This window comes from Apostichopus japonicus, chromosome 16 (genome assembly GCF_037975245.1).
Source record: "Apostichopus japonicus isolate 1M-3 chromosome 16, ASM3797524v1, whole genome shotgun sequence".
In the NCBI taxonomy this organism is placed as follows: Eukaryota; Metazoa; Echinodermata; class Holothuroidea; order Aspidochirotida; family Stichopodidae; genus Apostichopus; species Apostichopus japonicus.
In genome coordinates this window covers 6,613,977-6,636,339 of record NC_092576.1, presented here as the reverse complement: position 1 = coordinate 6,636,339, position 22,363 = coordinate 6,613,977, and the positions used below count along the sequence as shown (strand labels likewise).

At 36.3% G+C, this 22,363-nt stretch overlaps 2 protein-coding genes across 3 annotated transcripts in view; both read right to left on the bottom strand.

The window, feature by feature from the left end:
• The window catches only part of LOC139982614 (uncharacterized), a 35,140-nt gene extending 29,612 nt beyond the window's left edge, over positions 1-5,528 (bottom strand). For both annotated transcript variants that reach the window (XM_071995578.1, XM_071995575.1), the window contains exon 1: positions 4,997-5,528. The gene's annotated coding sequence lies outside the window, so the exon portion shown is untranslated. The remainder of the gene's footprint in view (positions 1-4,996) is intronic.
• LOC139982625 (tyrosine kinase receptor Cad96Ca-like) overlaps positions 1-22,363 on the bottom strand; it is a 41,101-nt gene that overhangs the window by 4,868 nt on the left and 13,870 nt on the right. The window lies entirely within an intron of this gene.

Below are 22,363 nucleotides of genomic sequence, written 5' to 3'. Positions count from 1 at the left end.
CTTGTGGTGGATGAGTGGTTCAAATCCTTAAACCGTCAATAATTCTATGACCAGTACTATATGTAGCTGACAGAGTCTGATTTCCCACCGTATTCTAGGAGGCTGAGCAAACCGTGAATCTATTCCAAGTGTCAAACTGGAGTTGGAATGCAATAAAACAATTCAAAAACAATAAGTGGGTTTTTCTTATGCTTTTTTATGTGAGCTGACCTTCCAAGGGAAAATATTCCAACTGTTACTTAACGTTGTTGACTGTTTGTTCCTACCTGACATGAAGTTCTTATTTAAATACCTTAACAATCTTTCGCATACCTGGTGATCAGCATCATAAAGCAATGGCCTTTCAAAGTGATTATGTCATCGCAGATGATTGCGCTGTGTATTGTTGCCAGAAGAAATAGGCAAAAGGTCATAGATAATACAAGTGAACAGACACTCACAAGCAACTAGAGTGTTACAGTGTATTAGGTGGAACGTTTGTCTTGCGACAATGTGTCAAAAAAGTGAGCAATTCCAATATGTTGTCATATTTCATGTAAGGTCAATTTGGTGAAAAGACTTTACAATCAGGGGTGCATCTGTTCTTGGACTTTTCAAATGAAAGACACACATAAAGGTATGTATGTATAATGGCTATTTGTCTCTTACTTCCGTTCTTTGTAAAAAATAAAACATTATTGCATAATCTTATATAATACTGATTTTAGTGTACGTGTATGGCAAGCCATGTGGGACAAACACGGCATAATATATCCGCGTATCAATTGGAATATATATGCGTATATATTATTAGCCAATCATATGGCTTAAATATATCCGCGTATTAATTCGAATATATGCACGTATTGATTCGAATTTATATATATATATGTATTAACTCGAATATATACACGTATTAAATCAAATAAATATGGGGATTAAATCCAATATATGCACGGATTAATTAGAATATACACGAAAAAACATTTTCGCTCTTGCTGTGTACATGTACCAACGATAAATGTTTTGGTGGGCTCGCGAGATCGCTTCAAAAAGCGAAACTTCATACATGCACAACACATGTATATTTGAATTAATACGTGTAAATATTCGAATTAATACGCTGATAAATTTTGCGGTGTTTGTCCCACTTAGCTTGCCATATACGTGTGGGCAAATCTTTATGACCTTAATAGAAGTGTTCGCCACACTCTGACCTGTTCATCAAGGTTAACGTTACCAATAGTTTATGACGTTTGCGAAGGTTCCCTATGCAAATTTACACTTAAACGCTTCGCAACACTTTTATTCCAAAGAAATCCCAGACAATAAGGACGGTATGTGTGGTTTATCACACCTCATACTAGTCCTTTATATCGATCAGTTCACAATTTAACAAGACAAAAGTGTTGAGTAATCCCGACGTTGTTGGTTTAACTCTAATTCAACTCAGAACAGGACAATGAATGTCATTGCGAGACTCACTATATATTAAGTGCTTCTGACAAATAGAATTCTTACATTTTTTTCCCCATAGTAAAATCAGTGAGTACTTTACTTAAAATAAGAACTGTTGATACAGAGATGTTAAGATAAAGGGAAGGCTATTTGGATGTAAGAGAGACATTGAATTAGAATATATAATTTTCATCACTGGGTATTCAACATGCACCTCATCAAAGAAAGTACGTTGCTGCAATTTCCATATTTTGGGGGGTTTTCTTATTCATATACTTTGGTGTTAATGTAAAAACATGTTCAGGCATAGGAGCTTGAAGACATTTTATAGCAGCTGGACGTAAGTAGTTGTGCAACTTTCATCGAAGGACTCGATTTCTTGCCGAATCAATTTGGATATTTGGTATTTAAAATACAAAGATAGCCAAGTGCAACATTATATTATAGAATGCTATTTTTCAAACTGAAAGCAGGGATCCCAATATGTACATGGGATCTTTCATCACCGGATAGTAGCTGATATCATTTGCTTCAAACTATTTTTACGATTTAAATGTTTACCAGTATTACAGTTTACTCATAAATTCTGAATACAATTTCTCGTAGTTTGACGGTAAAATAACCAAAATATTTGAACATTTTTGAAAGTACATTTACACATTAAATTAGTAATTCAACTCGTATTTATCTTTGTCTGCAATTACCAGCCCAAAGCTAAGAATAATCTCCAAGATCAGCTATGCACATCAGTTTAAATTTTGGTTCCTGTTGTTGAGAATGTTTGTTACCAAAAAGCTTTTGGTGTGGTTAGTGAGCTAGTAAAACCGTTTTCAGTCCCAGACGCTTGGTGTAAAGCATATTTCAAATGAAAACTTCTATGCATTAAACACACACGTGGAACATATTTTTTAAGCACCTGCTGCATAGGTGGGGATGGAAAGGGGTGGTTGATTGAAGAATGTTGTTGATTGTATGGTATAACTTCTGGCAAATGAAAGTACTCTATAATTTGTGAAGAACATACTTGGCTCTAAGAATTTCTTAGTAAAGTTTAATTATTTCACGAGTACATAATATCTGATGCAATTAATCGGACTTTAGTGACCTACTGGTGTGAAAGAAAGACCATGGTCAAGTGTTTGGTGGGAAATAAAATGTTGTGAGTAGCAATAGTAAAGACGATCACTTATGTGGAAAAACAACTGCTAATGCTTACACAATTAATGCTAAAACAACCTGATAAATCTTAAATCTCTTCCATGAGGAACATTTTAAGACATGTATGAGTAAATTGGGTCGGTGGATATCTAACCAAAATATAATTCAGGGTTGGATCAATATGCATATACATTGACAATAACCCTTATGGGTGGGATGGATGGTAGGTGAAAGATGACGTCAAGACGGTTTGACTCAACTATTAGTAGTTAGGGATCTAAACAAAACACTGGGTCAAACTTTGTTTAAACTTATGAACTTTTTTTGACAGTAATGTAACTTCTTTAATATTAGGAAATTACCATCTTCAAAAAGATTAGAATATGACAATAGCACTTTCCCCTGCCTTAATGCAACTGCATCGATAAAGATAAATAAATGTTTGCGGATTATTGGTGTAGAAGGTGAATGACACTGTGTTGAGACGGAAACCAGCAGGATCAGGTTGCATAGAGAGATTCTAGGTTTTTCTGTTAAAAGAACATACATTATAAAAGATTGCAACACTCTGAGAACATAACAATATTTTAGCCAGATGTTGTCATAGCATAATTGGATCCACGATATGCTATTCAGGATCCACTTTACAGCATTCACTGTGCACAATCCGCTATGACGATTCACAATACTTGATGCACGATACCTGATGCACAATCCATTATAAACCATCCAAAATACACGATGAGCAGGGGTTCCCATGGACATACCCACCAGGGCTTTAAGATACATACATACATTCTAACAATATTTCACAATAGCTTCTCTTCTGACATGTATTGTGTAACATTATCAAGTGGATGTCAATCCAAAAGGTCTTCAAACTAAACCCCTAATTATGCAACCTTCATACTCACTTGTAAATGCTTGAAAAAGCCACCGTCAATATGGGACCCTTTGAAATCAACATAACTCATGAAATATTACTTTTGCATAGCATCCAAGTAGTACCAAGTAGGATATATGTACTGTTACACCCAGCAAGCCAAGTGATATTGTTGTAAATGACTGCTACACCCAACAAGGCAATTGTTGTTCTAGTACATAAGTTATATCTAACAAGTAAAGTAAATGACTGTTACACCCAGCAAGCCAGGTGCTGTTCTAGTAAATGACTGTTACATCCAGCGAGACAATATGCTGGATCCGAAATACACGATTGACTATACTGGATCTACTTTGCAGGATCAATATTTATGATCCAATATGATGGATCAACGTTACATGGTCGACTATACTGGATCCACTTTACATGATCCTTAAACTGGATCTAATATACACGATCCAATTTACTGGATTCACTTGTAGGATCAATATACTGTATCACTAAGCTGGATCTACAACGCAAGATCCAGTATACATGAACCCCTTTAAATGAACCATGATACACAATCCACTGTACAGGGTTCAATATACACGATCCGCATACATGATCCAATAAACATCCAATAAACAACACGACAGTTGTATAAGCTATGTTAATAAATTTGATTTTTATTAAATTTTAAATAAAGCAGTAAAGGACATGGTGGTAAAAAAAAATAAGGTACAAACTTAGGACCATCAAAAACGATTACTGCACGTGATACTGAATGGTTTATGTAAAATAACACTCAACTTCAACTACCCCAAGGTATTGAGGTTTAACCTAGTAATGTAAACTTGTCATATTTAAGTCTTTGTGTGTACCACCATCTGCCATCAGATTATTTATGTCAATTAAAATAATTTCAAACACGTAGAATTAAATAAATTCAAAATTGTACCTTTCCGATTCAAACTTTATTCCACATCAACCAATATGGAGGCAGTTCAAGTCGACAAATATATTAACCATGTTTAAGCTTTGAACACTTCTTGTGCTTTAAAGGAATCAACAGGGACGTTTGGATTGATAATGTCGTTACTTCCACAGCTAAATAATAAATCAGCTAACTCACTGATGGAGGTTTACTCTTTAAGTAATGTTTTTTTTTAACTACACTAAAACTTCCCAACATGAACACCTTATTTACTACGTTCGTACACAGCGGCTCATAACCAATCGCAATTGCACTTTAATTTTGTGCAAATACCTGTTTTCGAACCTGAATGTTAATGTTTAGGATGTGTTCATTGGTATTAAAAGGAACTTCTCTTAGTTTCAGAGTGCAATGTTTTGAGGGAGCTTTATAATAATTGATATTAGTCTTGTCTATAGTTGACAAATTGTTATTTCTTTGAACATTTTTCATCGTTTGTTTACCTCATTCTAAGTTTCGTGAGGACTTTTATGGTAATCTTGATATGCCCAGAACAATGGAACAATAGAACAATGGAGATTACCAAAAATAAAGAAACTTACCTTCACTTATGTAAGCTTTCAGAATATCCTTTGATGAGAGTTATTATACACTGGGTAAATGTGATTTTTCTCTTCAATGTCGTTGATCCCCGGACATGAGAAGATCCCGGTATTGTAGGATGTAACACGTTAGTGTTCGTGGAATACCAACGTTTATAACAATCCAACTGACGTTGACGAATTCAAACGGAACATAAAAGTCATGTAATCCGTTTTCAATAGTGTCTTTAATATTGAATATTCACTACCACAATATCTCAACTACTCGCATGGTCAGTTTTTTTTTTTAAGTACATCTAACAGTGTCTCAAATACTGTTCTACTTACATATCCCAAAGAAAATAAAATCGTTTGTCAACGTGTACACAATTAGATATTGAGGCAAAGGAAGGCAAAAGCGAACACAAATGATTGTTTACAAGTAGGCTCACAGAGTTTCCAAAAATTTCCAAACTTAAAAGACTATTTATAAATAGCTTGAATAGCAGCCGATGGCAAAAATATTGGTTTTCAGAAGTAAAACATTGAATTTGTATTTGGAAACCTCTACCCGTCATTGTCATTTGAACTTCCTCTTTTAGTTCATACCATTAGTTTTTACTTTAAAGAACCGCACAAATTGATACAACCCAGCTAACCACCCGACCGAATCCTTTATAGTGTGTGCAGTCTGTTTAAGTCAATGATGTGTGACGGTAGCGAGCAACAATGTTATGTATAGGTGTTATTTCTAAATCGGTTAGTTAAACCAAGCAGCACTGGCATTCATCGCCCAAGGTAACGGAGACAATCACATAGAAATTCTGTTATAATTATTCATTCAGTTGTGTAGATCTGGTAGATTGTACTTTGTCTGAAACGGTTCCAAACTTGAACGTTATACACAGCAAACTATTACATTTATCATTGCAAATCGAAAGTAAACATATAGGCCCAGTACACACGTTGTGCTTCATTTTTAGTCCAATATGAATAATGAAAAATTATATTGCTTAGGGAAACATTAAAGACCGTAACAACAACGTCCCAACTTCTTGAACGTATTTCTACATCTACTTAATTTATGGTTTTTTCACTGGTCAGTTCAATCACATACGGGTAATTTACAGTAAACTCTACTAGAGATATTCTTCACTGTGCATTATAGAATTGTTTTTTGTATATTGTTTTTGAGTTTAACATCATTATGTCATGTCAATATCATTCCCACTGTTAGTGGGAGGTTGTGCTGAAAAATACTCTCATTTGTGTTGTTGAAAGTAGCGATGTCCACATATAGCAGTGACCCTATGTATACATCCCATGTGAATTTCAACGCCACCCTCTTCCCTGAAAGGACCACCCATTACCTGTCGGGCAAGCTTTTCCGCACGTTGCTGCCGCACGGCGTACATATTATACACAACAAGGCTCACAGTAACACACCGGTGAAAACCTTCATTTTAGTACCAGATTAATACATTTCACATACAAATCTCTCGTGGTAATATAATGGATGAATTGCATCTGGTATATAGATTTATACTGTCAGTTATATGACAACTGCCATGTCTATGTATCAATAAGATGCCGTAGTTATGTGTCCACTAAATTATGATCAACTCAAACACGGTATGTCATTTAATTAGGTGTTTTAAGTGGATGTCAGTCGTCTGCGCTAATAGCCTGTTATATCATGCGTCACCCAGGGTAATCCTCATGCTATAAAATAAGTAATATACATCACATGAATCTACGAGTGGCTGCGTCATTCAACTTCTATGATAAAGTGTTAAATATATAACTTTGGATGCAATGAATAGGCCAAGTCATGCTATTCTAGGTATGTACATGTAACTATAGGCGTGGAGAGTGCTAATTAAAGTATCCTATCATCAATTAAACTTGTCATATGACTATTCCCACGCCTGTAGCTTCTTCTGTTAATAACACTTGAGTTAAGGGGGGCATTAAGATAATGTGAAGGTACAATATTTTAAGTCAAAGCATGAAACAATTTTAAGTTTTCACATGTTGTTGTAATATATCCGTTTTTTACCACTGGTGAGTGAACACACAGTGGGCTGGTAAAATAAGATACTATATGCTTCACAGCATGCATTAGTGGCAACCTAAGTGTGTGCTAGTCGTTTCCATAACTATAAACTATTGGAACAATCCTTACAATATATTTGTCCTTGAGGTGATATTGTTAAAAAGACTCAATATAAGTTTAAATACAATGCTTATACGTGACATGCACAACCAATTTCGTATTTCCTTTATCTTTAGCAAACTTTGAGCGAATACTTCTCTTTGTCTTGGTTTATTTTTGTATCAGTGCTACGTATGAATTCCGAGTATTGTTCAGGCATGATAGGGTTCAGTAGCCAATCATAATCATAGTAGGATTCCTTGTTACTGATTACACATATACATATACAGTCTGTTCTTTGGAAACGTTTAACGGGCAGTGTTACACCTTACATTGTCCCACGTACTTTGTTTGCTACCATTCTTCTGAAGGTCAAAACATTTGAAAACTAAATCACAAAAACAAGTTAAGTTAACGGTTCAAGTTCATACATTGAATACGTTCAAAGCAGTTACAAATACCTTTCATTTACCGAAGATCAATTGAAATGAAACAGAGACATTCTGATCGCGTTTTCTTCCGAGACAAGTGATCTGAGACTGGGAGTACAGTAAAAAAATGCAACATTGCATCCTACTCCCTAGTTCATGAAACACATTGAAACAATGGTATTTGACAACACTAGTGCGCTTCTTGAATTATGGCATGCTTTTTGCACAGTGTTATTATATTCCGCTCTACAACATGCAAACCAATTGCATTCCCATCTTAACATCCCCCCCCCCCCCACTAATTGGAGTTTATAAATTCAAATATGAATTACTGCGACAGCAGAGAGGGGTCATAAGATGTATGACAAGGTTTTCTAACTAACGTACCTTAAAGTTAAAGATATCACCTGGTTGATTATGTTGAAGATAATTGGTTTACTTGCACGCTATGTGGAATGTATGTTGCCCCATGCAATGAAACAAAAACGTTAAATCCAAATTCAGCATGGTTTACTGTTTTGTTAATTGAAGTTAATGGTAGTTGTAATGCTATGAAATTTAGTTTGATTATTGAAGAAGCGGGTATGCTGCAAGGAGGAACAGTACGTACTTTTTATCGAAAATTTGCATCCAAAAATGTCACCCCAAGTCGGTGCAAGTGGAGACATGGACCTCTCCGCCCCTCTATCCCTCACGCCCACATGCAAACATTGACCTGTAACTTCACTATGTGTAGAAACCTAATGCCTAAGTAAAATTATTATATTAATACATTTAATATTCAAATCACAATCATCATCATCATCATAACCATCACCATCACCATCACTATCCCCATCATCATCATCACTATCACCATCATCATCACCATCATAATCATAACCTTTATCAACAACATGACCATCATTATTATCATTAGTAGTAACAGTAGTCGTAATGGTAGTAGTTTTAGCAGTAGTAGTATTGGTAGTAATTGTAGTAGTAGTAGTAGTAGTGGTAACAGTGGTAGTAGTAGTAGTGGTAGTAGTAGTATTAGTAGCAGTATAAGTAGTAGTAGCAGTAGTAGTAGTAGTAGTTGTTGTTGTTGTTGTAGTTGTAGTAGTAGTAGTAGTAGGAAAAGTCTATGAAACAATTTTTGCTGCTACGTATAGTTTATGAAATTCGTTTTGAAATAACTGTGAAATATTGTTTTTTTTATTGGAAAGACAGCGTTCAACTTGCATGACCATTAGGGGCGGGCACATGCCCCTCCCCCCCCCCCATACACACCATGATCTGAGGGGACGTTACACAATGTATACCCCCTCCCCACACAACACGCACACTTTTCAGGTCTCTAATGAAAAATATAACCACCAGGAAAATCACTCCACGTGTAAGAGGAAAAAGGCAATTCGGAATATTCAGTACTGTTAATATCGTCCGATGTCTCATGAAATACTGTTGATGTGACAGAGGCTCTTGGTGACGTTCACTAGAATAAATAGAACTGATTTGACCATATTATGTATTAGTATGACATCATTCTCCTCCCATGTGACGTCATTTTCAATTGATCCGGCTGGTTTCTTCCCCCCCCCCCTCCCCTTTCCCTCTCACCTCAGAATAGCTACGTTCATGTGCATGACAGACATGTAAGGCTGCAATTTAATGGTTAATAACAAGCAGAAGCATTATTACCATATCAATGGAGAACACAGTACAAAAGGTTTCACTTCTACAAATCATGCATTTAAGTTAATGGTTTACGTGTCTTTCAGGGTGTTAATCAACTTCCATTCTTTATTTTTTTTTGGAATGGCATAACTGTGTGTTTTCAGTGTTACGTAACCGTTCCCGAAGACATCTTCATCTGTGCAACATTTGTTTACCTTGAACTGACTACCTTCTATAATGTAAGGTGAAACAAGCATCTATTTCTGATTTGCCCAAATTCTCTTTTGAATAACATAATGCAATTCGTACAGAATGACTGCAGCAATACTTTTGGAAAGTTTTATTCCATTTTCAAATTCTTTAATGCAAAATAGTTTGGCATTCCATTAGTTTCCCGTTATTCATTTACATGTATAATCATATGAAAAGAAAACGAATTTCTCCTGAAATCTCTTCCGTGGTCGATTTCCCTAGTTAAACGGTATGTGAGGTACTATGACTTCTGACTGGCACTCCCCCCCCCCACCCCACCCCAAGAAAAGAAACGGTTGTATAAGGACCGCTACCACCAACCAATGACTGGAAAGCTCAGTTGGTAAAACGCCGGAGTTGTAATCCAGAGGTGACTGGTTCTAATCCTTTTCTAGATACAAACTTCTTTGCTCTTTATACCATTGTCAACAATTTCATAGTCAGTTTTGCGTTATTCATTAATTTAGTCAAATAGCTGGTAATTTTCTTCATTTCTTGTTATTATATACTGTAACTTTGTTGTATACTTGTTCCATTGTCAACGAATAACATGTCTAGTTTGTTCTTCTTGATCTCAGCAATTAGTCTCTTTACTATATATTACATACTTATGTTAGAAGTTAATTCCTTTCTTTACGAGTTAAGCAGTTATATATGAAATCGTCAATGGAACCACACATTTAGTCTTTTTGATGGATTATCGGTAATAATCCTGAAGAAAAGAAATACTTAGACATCAATACAAAATATAGGTTACTATCTTTATATCATAGATTCGACTAGTTCATTCCTTTGCACAGTGCCTGACATTAGTTATTAAGTTCAACTACCGCAATTAATATCATTTCATCATATGTCTTCTGTTCACTTGGCACTGAGGTTAATTGTTATCGTGGGTGTAACAGGTGCGGTCAGGCCATACCGTTGTGATTGTTTAGGCTTACCCAGTGTAACACTGTTTCATTGTGTAAGGCTGCCATGGACAATATACACAAACAGGCAATTTGTTTTTATATCTCGTCACTTTTATACGGTGGCGCCATTTATATAATGATAATAACGATCAAAAGATCAAAATGAAGAGGGCAGTGTCTATGAATAGCCAGCGGAAATTATAACAGAACACGCAGTTGGGACAAATCTCTCTGTACTGTACTTTCCTGCCCTGCTTCAAAGCACATACTGACAAAATTAGCAGTATGAACATCATGTTTCTATAAGCTACTGTCAGTATGAGTGCTTTAAAGCATGATATGAGAGAACAGTGCGGAGTGGTATTAGCATTAGAATCAGATTAAAGGTTAGGAACTGTTTGTACCGTCACTATGAGTGCTGTGAAGCACGATATGGGAGGACGGTATAAGAGTGGTATTAGCATGAGAATCAGATAAAGGTAGAAACTGTATGAGTGCTTCGAAGCATGAAATTGAGGACAGTGTGGAGTGGTATTAGCATTAGAAAATTGGCCAACTGGCTGACCCGACTTATATTCTCCCATCACCAAGCCTTTTACAACTTTTTATATATTCAGATTTGCAAAGTTCAGCAAATATTCAAACAATTTTGTGCGTCTCGCAGTTATGGAATAATGTACGGAGTGGCACTCTTACTGTGTTGTAGGCCTACCTCAATCTGTGATATTCCTAAACGAATGGACCCATTGTTCTGTGCGCACAGTGTTCTGTGTGTAAATGAGTCATTGGCTCCACTCTGCATGGAACGCCAAGGCTCCTTCACTATTTGTTATTAATCACAACTGGCTGCCTAAGGACTTCAGGGTGCATTTGTTGTATCACAGTCCTCAATGCTATATTTTCTCCTGAAAATACACGGTTTTCTTTAAATCTTACAACATTTAAGAAGATATTTGGTCTTTCTGTTTCCTTAGCTAGAGATCGATTTCTGTTTCTTTCTTCTTCTTTTTTTTAGCGGGTTGGGGTGGTGGGTTGGGGGATCATGGGGAGTGCCCCATCCCACCCTCTTATGATTTCGGCCCTGTTGAACACATAAATCCCATACCGCGCTTTAAGCATGACGCAATAACACTTAAAAGTATCACTTGCAGAATAATACTCCATGTCCTAGGAGTAAAAAATACTATACTTCGTGGTAAGTTTCTGGGCATGGTATATTGCCCCTCCTTCACGTTGGCTTCAGAGGTTTAAAGGTCAAATAACGGAACACAACATTGTCATTACATTCATATCAAAACTACTAAAAGGGTCAAAGCCCTCAAACCCACTTCTTTCCATTGTTTTACACAAGTTTGCACTGAAAAATGTAATGTAATGTCATCTTATAGTTGTCGGAATTTTCTGGCTTCAAAACCCATCCAGTTGGAATTTCAGCCACTACAACGCCCCCCCCCCCCCCTCCCAATCATCAGGCCTTAGCTACGTCCATGATTGTAGGACGCATATGAAGAAGCATTTTAGGGCTTATATTAGTAAGCATTGTTAAGACCTATTGTAGGATTTTGATTGTCGATTATTTATTTATAAGTTTATTTGGTCAGGAAAACCTGTTAAAATTAGGCGTACTACTTTAATTAATCCTATTTCCAGTGGTGGGTTAAAAGCAGTCCATCTTAACAGCTTCATTGATGGTTTAAAATGTACTTGGGTGAGGGGATATCATAAAAAAAAGTGTTGCATTATGGAAACTATACTTCAACTTTGATCTAAGGAATTTTGGCAAACATCGTGTATTTGTTTGTTGTTATTCGTATGAAGACATTAAGACTACTGATAAGTTATTAAATGATGTTATCCATGCCTGGTCCCGTTTGGCATTTAAAAACCCAACTTGTAATTTCAAGGATCAAATCATTTGGAATAATCATTATATTAAAGTTGATCATAAAGTTGTTTTTTATAAAGCCTGCCAGGATCAGGGGATTACATATTTAAAAGATTTATTAGATGACAAATATTGTTTCTTATCACACTCGTCGTTGACAAAAAAAGTATAACTTTAATTGTCCTCTTACAACGTATTATGGTATTATCCACGCAATTCCCAGTCATTGGTAAGAATTATTTACCCATGGTGATAACAATTGGGTGTCTTTACTATATTCTATCCATAACATGCTATTCCTTTCACGTTATACATATAATCAGCTTATCCAGAGATTCGTAACACCACCGAAGTCAATCTCTTAATGGAATTTGCACTTCAATATAGGAGAGCTTCAGTGGAGAGATATTTTTCAGATTCCTTTCCAGTCACTTAGAGATACTAAGATTTAATATTTTCAGTTTCTCTTTATACATCGTGTTTTAGGTACTAATTATTTACTTTGTATGAATAAGGAGGATAATCCACGGTGTACGTTCTGTGGTGAAAGAGATGAAACGTTAGTTCATTTATTTTTGGAGTGTAATATTACCTCCAACTTTATTTTAAATGTTGATCTGAAAATATTAAATAAACAATTTATTTTCTCTAAGCAAGATATATGTTTTGGTTATCGTCTTCAAATAAAACACCCTATGAATTTACTTTTCTTTCATATGAAGTATTATATTGAACAGGAAAAAAAATTAACAGTGGTATTCCAGATACAAATGCATTATTCAGTAAGTTTAAACTCTTACTACAGGTGGAGAAATAACTTCAAAGTTGCGAAACTCGCTCTCCCATTTCTTACAATAACCTTTTCGCAACCTTGTTCTTCTCTTTTTGATGTTTAGGTTTTCGGGGTCACTATTTATTTGTCTTAATTCAGTTATTAGTTGATTATCTGCTACGTGGGAATGTTTATTATATATTTCGAAATTCGTATTAATCTAATAAACTTTGTTAATCGATCACTTTGATTTAAACAATTATGTTCGCTATTAAGAAATAGCTATTATTTATTTACAAAAATGGAAAAACAAAGTTGTACACTGAATTCAAAATTTGAATAAAAGATGGCAAAAAAAGCTTTCCGTTACTTGCAGGTGAAGTTTTCTTCTTGTCGCTACAAAATGCAGATAGTAATGAAACGTGATACCTTTTTATCTTTTATCTGGACCTGAGATCGGGGTATTCCATAACAACTCCCTGCTGGGATGTCTATCGCTGCTATATGTACACTGTGCTGTGGGTATTGACCGTTGATGCATGTACTGGCTATACACTAGTGTCTAATTACCGACGGCCAGCTGTGTGTATATTTTCTGTGATCGATGGTGGTGTCTAACACTTCTGTTACACCTCATTCGAAACTAGGTCGGATTACCGGCATCAGACGTTTCTTTGTGTGCAATTCTTCAATCCCTTTAAGTAATTCTAAAATGTGAATGCCTTGAAAACCTAACTAAACGTCGAAACATTGCTAGTAGGCTCCTTTCTTTCTAGAACAACAACATATCAAGACTTTACGTCTGCATAAATTCCATCCTTTAATTAGCATACAAATACCCTCGTATTTAGGTATCTTTCCTAAGCTACTCTTTGAAGGCCTTAAGCGGTCTTAACTTGCTCCCCCCCCCCCCCTCTCCCTCCACTCCTTTCCGTTTTCACTCTACAGGTATACTTAAAGTTAGACTTCACTTAAAATAAAGATTTCATATGGAGTAAACCTTTCGTATTCTAAAATCTGGACTCAAGTATTGTTTCTATTCAAGGGAAATGTATAATCGTGTAGATATATGATCTAAACAGTTATCGACGATAACTCTCTGTTTTAATTCAAAGTGTAAAACTTAAGAATATAATTTGGAAGAATATAGATTTCAAAGACTTACCCTTATACACATCATGTGTTTTGAGTTCTTGCATTGCCTAGAGAGAATGGTCTAGTTTTAATGTTTAGTTCATACCGTGTCTGGTAAGAATAGCTGGTCACATGATAAGTCTTGTATTTGATTAGACTACACGTTACACAAGTATTTGTATAGTATCAATGAAATGATACAGGGTTATATTGAACTGTCCGAACCAGTTAAAAATTCTGACCAACTGAAATCACCTAACCATATCTGTTTTTTGTTGTTCTTGTTTATCCAGTGTCCTTGGCTGGTTTGGGGTGAAAGCCTCCTTGCAATGAATATATTCAGACATTAACGCTAAAATATATAAGGATTAAAGGAGAAATAAACCATAACTCCTAACCATGCCAACACTACTCCTAACAGTTCTGAGACGGAGAGGCAAGCCTGGTGCTTTTGTGCATTGTGTACGTTCTCTTTTCTCTGGAAACCTTTTCCCGTCAGGAAGAACATGATATCATGTTTCCCTTCCCTGCTCCTTCCTCCCCTCTCTTGTCATAACAACCAAATGCTTGGCACTCCGGCATTTTGGACCAAGTTCCATACAATCTCCGAGAGCAAGTGTACAATTCACATGCAGAGAGGGGAACTGTTTAACTTACGGTGTGGCTCGCTGACGTCATTTTTGAAGCGCCCTTGTTACATAATGGCCGCCATTACAGTACGTAGGTGTTAACAAATAATTAGAAACTACCTGGAATTCGAGGAAATGTAGTTTTGACTAGTAATTTCACAAAGAGTGTTAGAATATTAGTCTCTATCATGAGGTCACTGCAAATCTTCAGGATTTATTTATCCTTTAACATGTCGCAATTAGTCGCCTTCAGCAATTTTGAAAGCGGTTATATACAGTTCGACTCGACCCCCTTTATTTACAGTGGTGATTAAAACCTATCCTAAAAACGTTTAGAGTCCTCTCTAGATAAGCTAGACTTCAGAAACTGGGAGGAAGCTTTCGGCTCTTGCAGAGGGAGGGGCTCCCTAGTTTAGCCTTCCAGCCTTCCTCCCCCGCCCCTCCCTACCCGCCACCCCGCCCCTGTCCAGTGAAGTCAGTTCCCTTTCTCCGTTTGTTCTTGTTTTATGATTTCATGCTTCCTTTCTGATTGATTTGCTTAACGTCTAGATTGCACCGTTTTAGATCCCCCTATATTGTTTTGCTTTCTATATCTAACAACCTACCGCAGGATTTATTGTCCACCCACCCCCCCCCCCCATCCTCCCATGGAACTCGCGTTTAGAAATTGGAAAGCTTGTATTCAAATGGCTTTTTATTTTATTTTAAAAGTGTGGGTGTGGGGGATCAGGAGGATTGGACTGAGGTATTGTTAGCCGACATGAAATCTAAGTGCAGAATGGTTGTAAGGACGAGGGGGCGAAATACGGCATGCAAGCTGGCATATCGTCTTCGCCTCGCCAGATATGGCTTTCAAATCTCTGTTGATACGTATTGAATGCTCAAACCAGTATGAAGTCGCTTGTAATTGCTCGGGTTGAGATACCTATTATTAAATAAATTTTTAAAGGATCAAACAAGAGGAGGAATTTGCCTTTTGTGACAAACCACAAAGAATGCAGAAGCGTCCCTCTACTACAAATATACCCCTCCGTTCAGCCAGGCAACATGAACGCACTGTTATTCATTGACTACACAAAGTGTGAGTTTTCAACAGCTATATATGTAGAATGAAGATGTGTTGTTTGGAAGCGGGCGGAGTTGGGATCTGGGTGGGGGCTTCTATATTAATGTATTGTCCAACTCATATATATATAACTAAATATATATTAATATATATATATATATATATTTACATATATAACTATATATATGTATATATATATAAATATATATATATATATGTATGTATATTATGAACAGTACCTAACCTTTATCTGAAAGAGCAATGATGTTGTTACTGCTTATACTGTTAGTAAGAGTGTTTGAAGCAGGACATGTGAAACTACAGAGAGTTTTGTCCCAACTGCGTGTTCGTTGACTATTCATAGCCACTGCCCTCTTCATTTTGATCTTTTGATCGTTATTATCATTATATGCATGGCGCCACCGTATACAAGTGACGAGATATAAAAACAAATTGCCTGTTTGTGTATTTTGTCCATTGCAGCCTATACACGATGAAACAGTGTTACACTGGGTAAGCCTAAACAATCACAACGGTATTACCTGATCGCTCCTGTAACACGAACGATAACAATTAACTTCAGTGCCAAGTGAACAGAAGACATATGATGAAATGATATTAATTGCTGTAGTTGAACTTAATAAGTAATGTCAGGCACTGTGCAAAGGAATGAACTAGTCGCATCTATGATATAAAGATAGTAACCTATATTTTGTATTGATGTCTAAGTATTTCTTTTTCTTCAGGATTATTGCCGATAATCCATCAAAAAGACTAAATTTGTGGTTCTAGCTAGAACCTAGTTTATTCTCCTTGGTCTCCGTAATTAGTCCAATCACTATCTATTACATATTTATGTTAGAAGTTAAAATAACTTAACTCCTTTATATACGAGTTAAGCAATTATATACAAAATAGTCACTAGATAGTAATTAGATTAATTACTGAGACCAAGGAGAACAAACTAGGCATGTTATTCGTTGACAATGGAACACGTTTACAACAACGTCACAGTGTATAATAACAAGAAATGCAGAAAATTACCAGCTATTTGAATGAGTAAATGTATAACGAAAATTGACTGAAAGAAGTTTGTACCTAGAACGGGATTTGAACCAGTCATCTCTGGATTACAACCCCGGCGTTTTACCAACTGAGCTTTCTAGTCCTTGGTTGGTGGTAGCGTTTCCTATATAGCCTTTTCTTCTCTGGGGGTGGAGGGGTGCCAGTCAGAAAACCATAGTACCTCACATACCGTTTAACCAGGGAAATCGACCCAGTGTCACTGGATACAATTATGGAAGGGGTTCCAGGAGAATTTCGTTTTATTTTACTTTCTCCAGTTTATTTCAATTTCATGCATTTTACAAATATTAACATCGTAACGAAATCAACCATTAAATCTTAATGAAAAGTTATGAAACAATTCCTCAATTGTGATTTTTTCGTTCTTTACTTTACAAACATAACTATTGTATTTCATAGTTATTGAAAGAAAATTGTACGTGTGATAGTGGAATTCCCATAGCCCTAAAATACACCTCTCTTAGAGAATAACAATTTTTTGTCTTATAGAAGAATCTCCTTTCTGCGTTCAGAACAAAATTCGCAGTAAAACTATACAGCCCAGAATAAATTCTCTAACGTCTACTCTTCAATACAACACAACGTACAATGCGGGGAATCCGTCTTCCCCATTAATAAAAAAGCAACTTGTTTGTTGGTAAAATTCTGTGAAAAATTCGTTTTATTTTATAAAATTATATATGTAAATGAGTAACGGGAAACTAATGGCAAGCCAAACTATCTCACATTAAAGAATTTGAAAATGGAATAAAACTTTCCAAAAGAATAGCTGCAGTCATTCTATAATACTTGCATTATGTTATTCAAAAGAAAATTTGTAAATCAGAAACAGATGCTTGTTTCACCTTACATTATAGAAGGTAGTCATTCCAAGGCAAAAAAATGTTGCACAGATGAAGATGTCTTCGGGAAAGGTTATGTCACACTGAAAACACACAGTTATTTTCTTAGATAAAGAATGGAAGTTGATTAACACCCTGAGAGACACACGTAAACCATTAACTCAAATGCATGATTTGTGAATTTGTTGAAGTGAAACCTTTTGTATTGTGTTCGCAATTAATATACTAATAATGCTTCTGACTGTTATTAACCATAAAATATCAACCTTATACGTTTGTCTTGCACATGAACGTAGGTAGCTTTTCTGAGGTGAGGGGAAAGGAGGGGGGGAAGAAACCAGTCGGATCAATCGAAAATGACGTCACATGGGAAGGAGAATGATGTCATACTACAACAGATTCATCGCTGTTATCAATACCCGGATATCCATAGTATGGTCAAATCAGTTCCATTTATTCTAGTGACCGTTATCAAGAGCCTCTGTCACATGAACAGTATTTCGTGAGACATCGGACGATATTGCCAGTACTGAACATTCCGAATTGCCTTTTTCATCTTACACGTGGAGTGATTTTCGTGATGTTTATATTTTCTATTAGAGGCCTGAAAAGTGTGTGTTGTTGGATGGTGGGGGATATACATTGTGTTACGTCCCGTCAGATCATGGTGTGTGTGTTGGGGGGTGCCCCGTCCCCTAAGGGTTCTACGCCCATGGTCATGCAAGTTGAACGCTGTCTTTTCAATAACAAACCAATATTTCACAGTTATTTCAAACGAATTTCCTAAACTATACGTAGCAGCATGGAGCTGCTACTCTAAGTAGCAGCTCCCTGTAGCAGCAAGAATTGTTTCATAGATTGTTTTCTTCGCTCTTGAACCATATTCAACACAAATGCATATGGCTGGTATCTGTTGATAAATAGAAAACATTTTGTTTTTCAAAACAAAGAAAGTTTCTTTTGTAGATCATTCGTTATGTAGCCAGCATAACCTATGACTGAAGATGTATCTTGCAAAATGTAAGACTCAATGAATTTGTCCCTAATGCGTATTGCATTGAAAGTATTTAATGATGAAAGTAAATACAAATAATACTACTACTACCACTACCACTACTACCACTACTACCACTACTACTACCACTACTACTACTACCACTACTACCACTACTACTACTACTACTACTACTACTACTACTACTACTACTACTACTACCACTACTACTACTACCACTACTACCACTACTACTACTACTACTACTACTACTACTACTACCACTACTACCACTACTACTACCACTACTACTACTACTACCACTACTACTACTACTACCACTACTACTACCACTACTTTACTACTACTACTATTACTACTACTACAAATACTTCTACTACTACTACTGCTACCACTACTAATGGTGATGATGATGATGGTTATGATGATGGTGATGATGATGGTGATAGTGATGGTGATGATGGTGATGGTTGTGGTGGTGATGGTGATGGTGATGGTATTGGTGATGGTGATAGTTATGATGATGATGATTGTGACTTGAATATTTAATGTATAAATATAATAATTTTACTTAGGCATTAGGTTTCTACACACAGTGATGTTACAGGTCAGTGTTTGTGTGTGGGCGTGAGGGATAGAGGGGCGGAGAGAGTTCGTCTCCACTTGCATCGACTTGGGGTGACATTTTCTGATGCAATTTTTGATAAAAAGTACGTACTGTTCCTCCTTGCGGCATACCCGCTTCTTCAATAATCAAACTAAATTTCATAGCTTCAAAACTACCAGGAGGAGTGGACGTTTTACTGCATAAAAGGTGTCCAATTTTGTACCATTTGAATCTTCAAAAAATCTTTTGTTTGATTCATCACATAGGAAACTCAGCTTTTTCCTATTAACGAGAATCATCATATAGACGATAAAACACACCCAAAATGGGTTATTTAGTATATGCTTCCGTTACAAAGAATACTGTCCAATTTATTAATATATATATATATATATATATATATATATATATATATATATATATATATATATATGCATACAGACAGTTAGACAGGCTGTCTATATAGATAGACAGACTGTCTTTATATATAGACAGACAGATAGACAGACAGAGATATAGACAGACAGACATAGATATAAACAGACATAGATATAGACAGACATAGATATAGACAGACATAGATATAGACAGACATAGATGTAGACGGATGGATGGATGGATGGAGGGACGGAGGGACGGAGGGACGGACGGACGGACGGACGGACGGACGGACGGACGGACGGACGGACGGACGGACGGACGGACGGACGGACGGACGGACGGACGGAGGGACGGACGGACGGATGGCTTTGTGATAACAAGAAGAAATGTATCAAGGATTTTTATTTTCTTGCGGTAAATCGATTTCACCAACAACAACAAATGCAATCCACCATTGTCACCGATTTCCTCATGACACAAATAAACGATCTCCTAAACTGCATTACCGACTGTATAATATTACAAAGGAAAAGTTGTTCAACACACTTAACATCATTTACATCGAAATGAATATATAATGGCTTGAAATGAAAATTCACCATATTGCCTGAATGAGAAGTAAACTTTTAACGTGACCGTGTTATTACTATCAATTTACCTTCTGATAAAAGTAGACACCATACTGCTTGGGAAAACGTCCCGTTTGGATTATTGCAATAGTTTATTTTTATGGTCTTCCGGCTCGTGACCTTGGGAGACTCCAGTTAGTTCAGAATGCTGCAGCGAGACTTGTTACGAAGATAGAGCGCTATGACTATCAGCACATTACACCAGTTCTCCGAGTTTACATTGGCTACCGATTAGAGACAGGGTCGTTTTCAAAGTCTCGCTTCTTACATACAAAGCCCCTAACAATCAGGGACCTACTTACATCTCTGAACTTTTATTGCCTTACACACCACCGCGGTTACTTCGTTCTGCATCTCTTGCCCTACTGGAGCCCCCCAAGAATACCAACACGTCGTTCTACGGTCACCGAGCCTTTGCAGCAGCAGCCCCAGACATTTGGATCAAGCTCCCGGTTGACATCAGAACCGCTCCATCTGTGACTGTTTTTAAGAGCCGTTTAAAAACATATCTTTTTAACAATGACATTTTATAACTTTTTCCATACTTTAACTTTCTTATACCTTTATCCGCCTTTTTACCATGTCTATTTGTATCTCCTGTTCTTTTAGGTGTTTTTTAGTGTTTTTATTCGTTGTTTGTTGTTTGCAGTTTTGTAGTTTTGCATTTTTCTGTTTCACCTTTTACTGTAAAGCGCTTAGTGGCCTTTGTGATGTTAGGCGCTATATAAATGCTTTATATTATTATTATTATTACCACTACCCGTTAAACGTTTGCAAATGACAGACTGTATATATATATGTGTAATCAGTAGCAAGGAATCCGTAGTTACAACCGTTAACGTGTTACTATGATTGGCTACTGAACCGTATCATGCTTAAACAATAATCGGAATTCATAGACATATACGTAGGACTGATACAATGAAAGAAACCAAGACAAATGAGAAGGATTCGCTCAAAATAGTTTTGTTAATGATAAAGGAAGTACGAAATTACCTAACAACAACAAATTTCTGCTTAGGGCAATTGGTGGTGCATATCACGTGTAAGCAGTGTATTTAAACTTATATTGCGTCTTATCTACACTGTAACCTTGCTACACGCTCAAGTACAAACATTTTGTAAGGATTATTCCAATAGTTTATAGTTATGGAAACGACAAACACACATTTAGGTTGTCTCTAATGCATGCTGTGAAGCATATATTAACTTAGTTAGCCAGCTTACTGTGTGTTCACTCACAAGTGGAAAAAAAATCGTCCACTGACTTATCCCCTAAATGAATAATTCGGATATATTACAACCTCATATGAAAACTTATAAGTTTTTCATGCTTTGACTTAAAATATTGTACCTTCACATTATCTTAATGCCCCCTCCCCCCCCCCGCTTAACTCTAGTATTATTAACAGAAGAAGCTACAGGCATGGGAATAGTCATATGACAAAATTTAATTGCTTATTGGATATTTGAATAAGCACTCTCCACGCTTATAGTTACATGTACATACCTACAATGATATTTCAAGTCAGACGGCGAAGCAATCTGTAATACGGAATACTAAACAAATGGAACTGATAAATCATCGTGTTCAGTCAACAATATCAGTAATAGTAAAAGCTGTCTTTCTCCTGTTTTTACCACATTTCCACTGACAATAACTCCTTCCTAAGTGTTGATAGTATCGAATAGTGCAAAACAATCATTGAATTACGTTATACAGTTATGATGAACCTATAGGGGCATCATGGTACTTATATTACGTAATATCACTGAGGGATTCGATTATTTAACACCACATACTCAATGACGGATAGTCCAACCAAAGGTTTTACACATTAAATTATGATTTATGACTAGAATAACCTGACTTGGCCTATTCATGGCATCCTTTTTACTTCTATATTTAACACTATCTAATAGAAGTCGAATGA